We start from the raw sequence: 11,053 nt of genomic DNA, 5'->3' as shown, positions 1-11,053 counted from the left end.
TGTTTCCCAGGGATGTTCAACAATAACTGGAGACATTTTGTTTGTCACAATTGAGGAGGGGGTGCTACAGGCATGAAGTGGGTAGAAGTCTGGAATGCTGCATAGCCTCTTACAATGTACAGGACAGCCCCACCGCAAATAACTTTCCAGTCCAAAATGCTAATATTGTAGTGCCCAGGTTGAGAAACCCTGCTGTAGCCATGTGCCTATTTAAAAATGTAAATTAAGTAAAATTAGGTAAAATTAAAAATCCAGTTTCTCAGTGTCATTAGCCACATTTCAGGTATAAAATATGCACAAATGGCTAGTGGCTACTGTATTGAACAGTGCAGGTACAGATTATTGCAGAAGAAAGTTCCATTGCCCCATTGAACAGATTTCTATTGGACAGTGCTCTTTGGAGGCTCGATGAATGGATTTTTAACTGCCTTTCAGTTTCAGATTTACAGGAACACTGGTATAATTTAGTAATAATGGCTGTAGTTTCAGTTATCTCTCTGAGAGATGAATTAGGGGCTCCTTTGCATCAATCAAAAGAAAATATTGTAACTCCTTAAGTCAAATCCTTACCTGTAAGATTACATATGGTCTAGATCTCTAAATCTATTTCCAATATAATTTTTCTGTAATTTTTAATTTAATTTGCTATATGAAAGACTCCAGAATATTACTCTAAAATGCACAGCTAGTTCCCCAGCAGATGGCACTGTTGCCACATAGTCACTTAAGCGAAAGGTTTGCTCCTCCTAAATGACCCATCATAAAATGGTTTACAACATAAGCTCTGGAAATTTCCATTCAAGAATGAAAACTTCTTAGTGATAGATTCCACTGACACCGGGTTTCCTTCTCTTCCTATGTACACAATAATTCAAATGTGACTTCACAGAACTTTACCTCTCCTACTTCTTTTTAACAGAACTTTACCTCCTACTTAAAAAAAAATTCTTCATCTGATCATGTTTACATGTACTGCTTAGGATTTATGCAGTTAATTAACATCAACATCCTGCCACTAGGTAATTCTTTTAGTTCATTTACTTAGAAAATATGTGATGAATTCCCGTGTCTTTTATCAGGCACTATTCTAGGCACCAGGGTGGTAAGGAATGCAACAGGTAAAGATATTTGATTTCTTGGATGTTACGCTCTGGTCAGAGTCATCTGCTAAGGGTGAGGAGCTGTAGACATTTTGCTATGGTTTTCTTTTTGAAAGCACCAGTTTAGAAAATAGCATGGTTTCTCATATAAAATGTATCAGACCCTTGCTTATGTTAATCCTCCCTCAGTCAAATCCACCGAGTTTAACCCAGAACTGTAACAGTTATTAGAACAGCATTTTTTTCTTCTTAGATAGTCCAGGCAGTTAATCAATTTGCAAGTCCATATAATAGATGGTCATCCCTACAGATGGGAAAAACACCGTTACCACTTCACTCATAGCAATTTAGGAAAATTTCAAATGACCTCGCTTAGCCATGCTCAAAAAGAATATTATATTTAAATAAAGACTGTTATGAGTCTAGATGTGGTTATATTTATAAGTGGCATATACCTTTGAGTGCTTTATCATTCCAACCTGGCACAACCTCATAAATTCTATCATCAAAGCTGGTTAAGTGGCATTGAATAGACCCTACCTTTATGAATGATGGACATAAACTCATGAACCCATCTTTTTTAAATGATCATTTTGTCTGTTTTTAGATTGCAAACAACACATTTATTGTCAACCAATCTCATTGTCATTGTACAACATATTCCTTGCTTTTATTCAGTACACATGCTGGCTACTTGGTGCCCATAGCTAGCACAATTCATGTTACAATGAAAGGAAGGCAAGAGGAAGGGACCAGGAAAGGATGGCTTATTTCTTCAGGGTTTGTAATGGGGCTAATTGACATGGGCTGATACTCCATGTACCACGTCGCAGTAGCCAGCCATTAAGTAGACATTAGGGGCTCAGAAATGAGGGTCTAAGATGTGCTCAGCTGTCTACTCTGGAGCATGAGGTTTCAGCCTTCATAATATGATAAAAGCCTAGCATTAGGGCTTCAGCCTCAGACCAGGCCAGCATCAAAACCAACTAAATAATAGCTCCCATTCTAGAGGGCTTGCTGAAAGCTAGGCATGATGCATTACTGATTTATAAACCTTCCCTCAAACCCTCACAGTTCTTATCCTGATTTTATGGATGGGGGTGCAGAGGGGTTAAGGAACTTAACAAAGTCAGTAGGTGGTGAAGCTGGAGTTTAATGCAGAAGCCAGGGCTGTTAATCAGTACACACTCCACCTTCTCTTTTCTTCAGTGAATCCCAGTGTACTGGTCACTGGGTCCTAAAAACACCCTGCTTAATTTCCTGGTAGGTCTTGGAAAGTGGAGGTGGAGCCAAGTCTGTAGGTCAGAGGTCCCAGTGTGATACCGGGAGGCTGTGCCAGGTTTGGGCCTGGACATCACACAGCCCTTTACCTTATCACATGAACCAGCCTGGGAGGCCCCAAACTTGGTGCCTCCTGAGGCAAATGGGTCAGCCTTATTCTGCCAGTGATGCTGGTGAGCACAGAATGACGACGCCTTCCCATAAGACCAAACCTAACATGGCAAATGAACTTTTTTCTGAACTGGTATTATTTTGGATTGACTTAGTGACAAAGTCTTTCCCTGTAATGTGGGAGGGTGGAGGAGAAGCTTCCTGGGCTTTGGACAAAATTGGCTGCTTATTTCCTAATTGTATATTTCTTTTCTTTCCTCTGTAATAGTTTTCTATTGCATGTAACAAATGATCACAAACTTAAGTGGCTTAAAATAACACCAATTGATTATCTCGTAATTTCTGTAGGTCAGAATTTCAGGGATGGGGTGGCTGCATTCTCGGCTTTGGAGGTCTCACATGGTTGCAATCAAGGTGTTGGCTAGGGCAACGGTTTTCATCTGGGGCTCAGAGGTCTTCTGAGCTCATTGGTTGTTGGCAGAATTCAGTTCCTTGCAGCTGTAGGACTGAGGTCTCTCTTTTCCTGCTAGTTGTCAGCCGAGATTACTCTCATCGTCTAAAGACCACTGACAGTTTTTTGACATGTGGCCCTTTCCACAGGATATTCTTGATGTCGATGTGCACGTTCTTCCAGGCCAGGTGGAGTGCATCTCCCTGACTTCCTACCTTGTGACCAGCTGGCTGGCAAAAGCTCTACTTCTAAAGGGCTCACCTGATAAGGACAGGCCCACCCTGTAATTTGGGACCTTAATTATATCTTCAAAATCACTTCAAAGCACCATCTAGGATAGTGTTTGATTGAATAACTGGCAAAAGAAATATGTACACCAGAGGCTTAGAATCTTGGGGGCATCTTAGAATTCTGCCCACCAAACCTGTTAATACCTAATAGCCATCAGTTCTGTGTTGATTTGTCTGAAGTACAATACATAATACTATAATTATGATTCTTTTTTTTTTTGACACAGCATCTCGCTCTGTCACCCAGGCTGGAGTGCATTGGCACCAGCTCAGCTCACTGCAACCTCTGCCTCCCGGGTTTGAGCAATTCTCCTGCCTCAGCCTCCCAAGTAGCTGGGACTACAGGTGCAGGCCACCACACCTGGCTAATTTTTGTACTTTTAGTAGAGACGGGGTTTCACCATATTGGCCAGGCTGGTCTCGAACTTCTGACCTCAGATGATCCGTCCGCCTCGGCCTCCCGAACTGCTGGGATTACAGGCGTGAGCCACTGCGCCCGGCCATGATTATTTCTTTTTTTTTTGCCCTCACCCCCCCCACCACCTGCCCTGCATAATGATTATTTTTATTCCGTCCAACATGCATACACTGCTTACTCCATGCCAGGCATGGCCCTAAGAATTTCACAAACATCAACTCATATAATACTTATAATAATTCTATTATATAGGTGCTGTTATTATATCCATTTTACAGCTACGGAAACTGGGGCACAGAGAGGTCAAGCAACTTCCCCAAGGTCATACGCTTCTGTCAGTTTCCTTTAATCACATCAAGCCTAGATCATCAAGTTTGGCAGTGTGATGAATGAAAGTCCAGGTGGGGCCAGGAAGTGGGACTTCTCAGCCTTGACTCTTCCCTTTGGGGCCTTCTCACTAAGTACAGGGCCACTGGCATGCTCACCTAGCGGGTGTGGTGTGGTGGGGGAGTGCTGTTCTCTCTTCTGCTGGCCTTCATGACTCTTCTATAAATCTAAGCAAGAAAGTTTCAAGTAGGCAGATGTTTTACAAGAGGCTTCATTAAAGTTTGTGGAAACGAAGAGGGAAGCTGAGTTTGCTACAGGTTCACCTCCTGGCCTAGCTTTTGGCCAACATCCCTGGGATAGAGGACATTGGTGCCTTACCTCTCCTGACTTCACTTATCTGTGATGTTTCCTCCACATCCTGGCGAGTGAAGCCCGGAGAGGAACAGAGCCTCCCTTCTGTTCAAGGCCCACCTCCCACACTCTGGTTTCCTGTCTCATTCCACGGTGGTGTCACTGGGAGTGACTAGCTCCTACTCATTGTGAAATAGACTTACTTCATGACCACAGACCAATTTTATCATATGGCTGAGGTTCCTGCAAATTCCAGAGGCTTGCACCTTCAGAGATAGGGTAGGGGGGCTTTCTGTTAGATGTAACCTGAATTTTTTTTTTTTTTTTTTTTGTGAGTAAAGAACAGGAACAGCTAGGGCTTCCTATGTCTTGCTTCCATCCTGCCCTTCAGGGTGTTTGGACTGGGGAACTAAGGAAGTCAGTCTCAGGATTGGTTCTGCCTTGGGATCTTCTGGATGAGAAACAAGGCCAAAATCCTTGGCAGGGTCCTCTCAGTACAGAAAAGGGTTCAATCTTCATGCTATCGCCTCTATGATGTGATAAAGGAGAAGAATGTGTTACTACCTAATATACCCTCCAAGACCTTTCGACTCCTTCAAGTATATAAATTCTCACTGATTTGACAAGATTGATTTTCTACCCTTTACTTTGCAAAATCCATTGTGAGACCGAAGCAAGTAAAATTGATTTATGCTCACTTCCTTTCCCACCCAAGGCCTCTTTGCTCATTCCTGAAGATATGAGATTTTCTAACTTTCAATGCCCTTTTGAAAAGCTTGGGGTTTTTTTAGTACAGTAAAAATCAGATGGTTCTACAGGTCTGTGTGGGAATTTTAATGTGATATTCTAAGTGTTGATGTGTCATTCATTCAAGAAGACACCTCTGTTGTATCATACTTGGCAGCCTAAGTATTTACATTGTAAATGTTGAGCTATGACCATGAAAACTGGGGATAGTATAGTATCACCCTGATTTTCATTCAATTCACATTTTGTGCATTTCACTTAAGGATGTGCTTCAGAAAGCCAGTGGTAGAAATTTATTCCTCCGAGTTGCATTGTACAGAATCAAATATAGCGGGTCTGCATTTTACTTTTCAACATAAGGTTTAAAGAATGTCCTTTTTAGTTCTCTAAAGAGAATTTAATTGATCCTTAACCACCATCAGCCTGGCTGGAAATTCAACATTAGTTGCAATATGGGCTCCACTGAAGGGTTAAGCAGAGATATCACGGGTTTGTGTTGCCCAGAACATACAAGAAGGGCCCTTTGGTCTTAGGTCCAGGTGGCCGCTAATGATGTTTGTAGTCTAGGTCCATGTGGTTCTTTGGAGGCAGGAGGCTCCGAGGCAACCATGTAACATAATGCTCAGGCTGGGGCTGGGAGCCCTAGTGCCTGAGACCCAGCCTTCCTACAGAGACCCTGTAGCCATTCCCTCTTAATGCTGTGCCACCTCTCCAACACAAGCTGTTATGTGGAAAGAGGACATGAGCACCAGCTTCTGGGACCCATTCCCAAACCCCAGATCCCCTTTAGTCTTGGAGAATTAAAGTCTCTCCATGTTAGCAAACTCCACCCTAGGTCTCCAAGTGCTCTCTGTCTTCTAATCCTGGGAAAATCTAGCATGATTCCCTCAGTGAGTTTCAGAGATGCAAGCCAAGAAAGTGGGCACTCATCACAGAAGGCACCTGCCTCTGGGGAACTATAACCTTCAACTATGCAGCACAAATGTTCCTGAGCCCAGAGAAATACAAGTTTGGATAATTTCTATTCGCCAACAAAACAGAAAAAGTGATTATAGGGAGGTGACTTTGGAGGTTGGAGAATAAGAAAGATGTAAAGTAATTGTCTCCAAGAGTGGGAAAGTTAATGTTACTAGATAAACATGGTAGGCTTGTTAGGTATGTTGAGTGCCCACTTGAGCACCGTGGTCATGCTTGTTTTCCTCCAGCCATATTTAGTGCTCAGGTACAGCTGTAGCATGGGTAAAGAACTGGGAAAGAGGAACAATGGAGTTAAGGGAGTATCCAAGAGTATGACTGCTGTCTAAACTGCGCAAGGAGGGATAGGAAGACTTGTGAGGGCAGGGCTGGTGGATGGTGAAAAAGTGATAGGGCCAATGGACTGGAGGTTCTAGTGGTCTCAGTGAGTCAAAGAACTATTGGTGTCTGGGGTACTAGAGTGAGTGAATTAGAGAGAGAGAGAGGGCTTGATGGTTAGTGAGAGGCTCGAAATCAAGATTTTAGAGGTAGTTTGGTTATTGGAGATGGCAGACTCTAAGAGAAAGTGGGTGGATTAAGTGATGTAGATGAAAAGATCATTGGAAGTGAAGACTTCAAGGGACAGAGATGCTAGGATGCAGGGTTAATTGTCTTCGCTATGAGTGGAAAAGTTGTCAAGAAGAATGACAAGCATCAACGATTAAAAGGAAGATAGAAATGGCTTTTATCCAAAAGACAGACAATAACAATTTCTGGCAAGGATGTGGAGAAAAGGGAACCCTCATACACTGCTGGTAGGAATGTAAATTAGTGTAACCACTATGGAGAACAGTTTGGAGGTTTCCCAAAAAACTAAAAATAGAGCTACTATATGATCCAACAATCTCATTCCGAGGTATATAACCGAAAAGAAAAGAAATCAGGATATAGAAGAGATATCTGCACTCCCATGTATATTGCAGCACCATTCATAATAGCCAATATTTGGAAGCAACTTAAGTGTCCATCAACAGATGAATGAATAAAGAAAATGTGGTACATAAGCACAATGGAGTACTATTCAGCCATAAAAAAACTGAGATCCTGTCATTTGCAACAATATGGTTGGATCTAATAACCAGACGTTTCTTTTCTTTTCTTTTTCTTTTTCTTTTTTTTTTTTTTTGAGACAGAGTCACACTCTGTTGCCCAGGCTGGAGTGCAGTGGCGCTATCTCGGCTCACTGCAACCTCCGCCTCCTGGTAATAACCAGACATTTCTTGATGACCACAACAAGGAGGAGTGGGGGATTGTGTCCTCTGATGGTATGTATGTAAAAAAAACCTAGATGTTTGACAGAGAAGAACAAGAAATGATCTAAAACAGAGGTTGACAAACAATGGTTAGCAGACGGAATCCATCTTGCCGCCTGTTTTTGTAAATAAAACTTTATTGGCAATTGGCTACACCCATTAATTTACATATTGTCTATGGCTGCTTCAGCATGTCAGAAGAGTTGAGAGGTTGTCACAGAGAGAAGATGGCCTGAATAACTTAAATTATTTACTATCTGGTCCTTTACAGAAAAAGTTTTCTGACCCCGATCTATAATTAGCAATGAAGAGCAAAACATTAACCTCACAATGAGAAGTAAGCACAATTAATATAACAATAATTTTTATTGCCACACGAATGTCAAATCCTTCTGCTCCTTCTGCTCTAGATCATCAAATCAAACATTTTGGCTCAATTGATTTTTTTCACAGTCAATCTATTCACTGGATGGCTGAAATGATAGAATGGCTGCTTGTTTTACCTTTATGTGTGTATATATTTTTTCTTTTGAGCCTAGGCCAGCTTACATGATTGATTTAGAGGTAAATTTCATAATGTGCAGATCCAGAGCACCATTCATTTAAAAAGTAAACTGCAGACTATGGCACTATTCTTTGGTTTGTTATGGTACTGAGTAAAGATGCTAGTGGATCTGTCTTCCATGACTGATTTCCTATTCAATCTTACCTTGTTCCCTGTTGTTAGTCTTGAGAATATGAAACCGTCCTACATTGCTTTGCCCGCTGTCTAATGAGACAGGGATGCACAGCACTCTCAGGGTAGTCAATCTATATGCTTATCAGTGGTCACTGGTGTTTCTTCTTTGGACAATTTGAATCAAGCAATACAAAGACTCAGAGAATGGACAACTGAGTCAGATAAGTGATAGGACACCAGAGTAAGTATGCATGTATGTGTATTGTTAAACTTCCTGAAACTATCTTCTTCATTCCTGCTTTTCCTGGAACCTATACAGCTTCCTCTTCTATGAGATCTTTATCCTTTTACTTAACCTAATTTGAGTAGATTCTGTTCGTTAGAATCTAATGATTACTAAGAGCATGTGTGTCCAGTTCTTGGTCATAAGTGGGTCTATTGGCTTGTCTCTTCCAGGATTTCAGATAAGATGTGTTCCCCAGGCCAGCAGTCCTTCATGCCGCTTGTCATAAGGAGAAAAGAACATGGAGAGAGCAGCATAGATGCAAATCAGCCTTTACTCGTTGGAAGACCATTGCTGGCAGGAACCTAACTGAAACAGAGCCAACAGGTACAGTCCTCTTCCAATATCCTTGGGGAATTGGTTCCAGGATCACTGTTGGATACTAAAATCCACAGATGCTCAAGTCCCTGACATAAAACGATACAGGATTTTCATATAACCTAGGCACATCCTCCCATGTACTTTAAATCATCTCTAGATTACTTAAAATACTGAATACAATATAAATGCTATATAAATAGTTATTATACTGTATTTTTAATTGTTATGTTTTAATTGTTTTTTTTCAATATTTTTGAAATCTCTGGATGCAGAACCCATGAATATGGAGGGCTGATGCTATACAGTCTGTAACAGATATACTTTTCTAGTCTTTTTTTATTTTGAGATGGAGTCTCGCTCTGTCACCCAGGCTGGAGTGCTGTGGCTCAATCTCGGCTCACTGCAAGCTCTGCCTTCCAGGTTCACGCCATTCTCCTGCCTCAGCCTCCTGAGTCGCTGGGACTACAGGCGCCCGCCACCACGCCTGGCTAATTTTTTGTATTTTTAGTAGAGATGGGGTTTCACCGTGTTAGCCAGGATGGTCTCGATCTCCTGACCTCGTGATCTGCCCGCCTTGGCCTCCCAAAGTGCTGGGATTACAGGCTACTTTTCTAGTCTTAATGGAAAGGACTGACACCCAAATAGCAAGGGTTGCTAGAGTCATTTGCCACCCAAGGATAGTCTGGGTATTCTCTCAGACAAAGCTAAGAGTAATCATTTGAGATGAAAATGGTTTCCTTGGAATATTTTTATTAACTAGAGCATCACCTTGGTGGCTTTCCTCCCTGCATTTTCCAGAACTGACATTAACTGTGGTGTTTGTAGGAATGTAATTCAAATGTGGCTGTTATCAGTTATATTCTGGACCTAACTGCTGGTGATTAAAAAAAATTAAAAAAAAGTTTTCTGCACGGCCCCTAGCTACCAACAGTTAGTGATGTAAGCAGTCCCTGTTGTGCCCTTCGGTTCATTAATAAGCTCTTCTGATCCAATCGCTGCCTATGTTAGTTGGGTTTAGTGAAAAATGTACTCTGTACTCTGGGGATTTAGCAGCAGACGAGAGGAAGAACCAAACATGTGCCAGTACCAGCTACAGGGAAGACACTACACCAGGGTTTTGGAAAGACTTTGACCAGTGGAAATCTCGATTTGTCTGTTTCCAAGGCTTTATGCTCTTGGAATATGCTCTTGGAATATGCTCTTTTCCCTTGCCTGGTCAATGATGACATTGTTCACTCTGATTAATGAATAAGCAATTCTCTGTCTTTAGCTCAATAATCTGTGGATTGAAGGCAGCTGTTCTACTATGGATCCTCACCAGTGGCAGTAATGCTAAATTGGTTGCTCAATGATGCTGGCAGATAATTTTCCTTGAGCCGTGAATTTCTGTGTCTCATGTGATTTCCACTCTAGGTCAGGACTAGAGACAGCTACTTTGAGAGAAAAACTTTGGCTTGATGTGAGACTTCCAACTGTACTGTGCTAAAAGAAGTCATTAAAACAAACAGCTTTTTCTGTAACTTTCATCTTCTTAGGCTTGTCATAGAGGGCAAAGGTCCCTCTTTAAGCGGAGAGTCACGGAAGAATGACTCAGAAATCAGTTAGGACGCTTGTTTCCCCCAATGAGAATAACAGAACAATATATGATATATGGCTGCTTTCAATATAGAAAGCACTTCATCACATACTTTACCTGACCACCAGAGGCAACATAATGACATTTCGTCATGGACACTAGTCGAGTAGTGATGTGCTGGTAAAATGTTTAACATCCAAATCCGCAGTAAAAAATTACAAGCACTTGGTTTGTAGTGTTTGCCAATTTCTGTGGTATAGAAATGCCTACCATGGCCAGTTTCAAGATACCAACATGACATAACCGAATACAAAATTTGGGAACAAATTTGCACATCCAGCTTTTAGGAGCCAATACCACTGACTCCAGTCATGACTGCCTTCTGGGGACAGTTAGACTATGTGCAATGAGGCTGGCTTTTGTTAACTGCTTCAGAAGAATGCCAGCTTGTGGGGAGAGTTAAGGGAGATGTTTTGATGATGTCCCTCACACAAAGGTGTGCCTCACTTTTATGGCTTAAACGCAAGCTAAGGACAAAGTTGTTTATTTATTTATTTATTGAGACGGAGTCTCGTGCCTGTCCCCAGGCTGGAGTGCAATGGCGCGATCTCGGCTCACTGCAACCTCTGCCCCCCACGTTCAAGCGATTCTCCTGCCTCAGCCACCCGAGTAGCTGGGATTACAGGAGCATGCCACCAGACCCAGCTAATTTTTGTATTTTTAGTAGAGACGGGGTTTCACCATGTTGGCCAGGCTGGTCACAAACTCCAAGCTGTTTAATTTGATGAGGCTTCATTTGGCCACTCTAGGTAAATTGTGTGTCACTGACTACTATTTCAGTTTCTTATTGT

This window comes from Pongo abelii, chromosome X (assembly GCF_028885655.2).
Source record: "Pongo abelii isolate AG06213 chromosome X, NHGRI_mPonAbe1-v2.0_pri, whole genome shotgun sequence".
Taxonomy (NCBI): domain Eukaryota; kingdom Metazoa; phylum Chordata; class Mammalia; order Primates; family Hominidae; genus Pongo; species Pongo abelii.
This window is presented reverse-complemented; position numbering follows the sequence as displayed.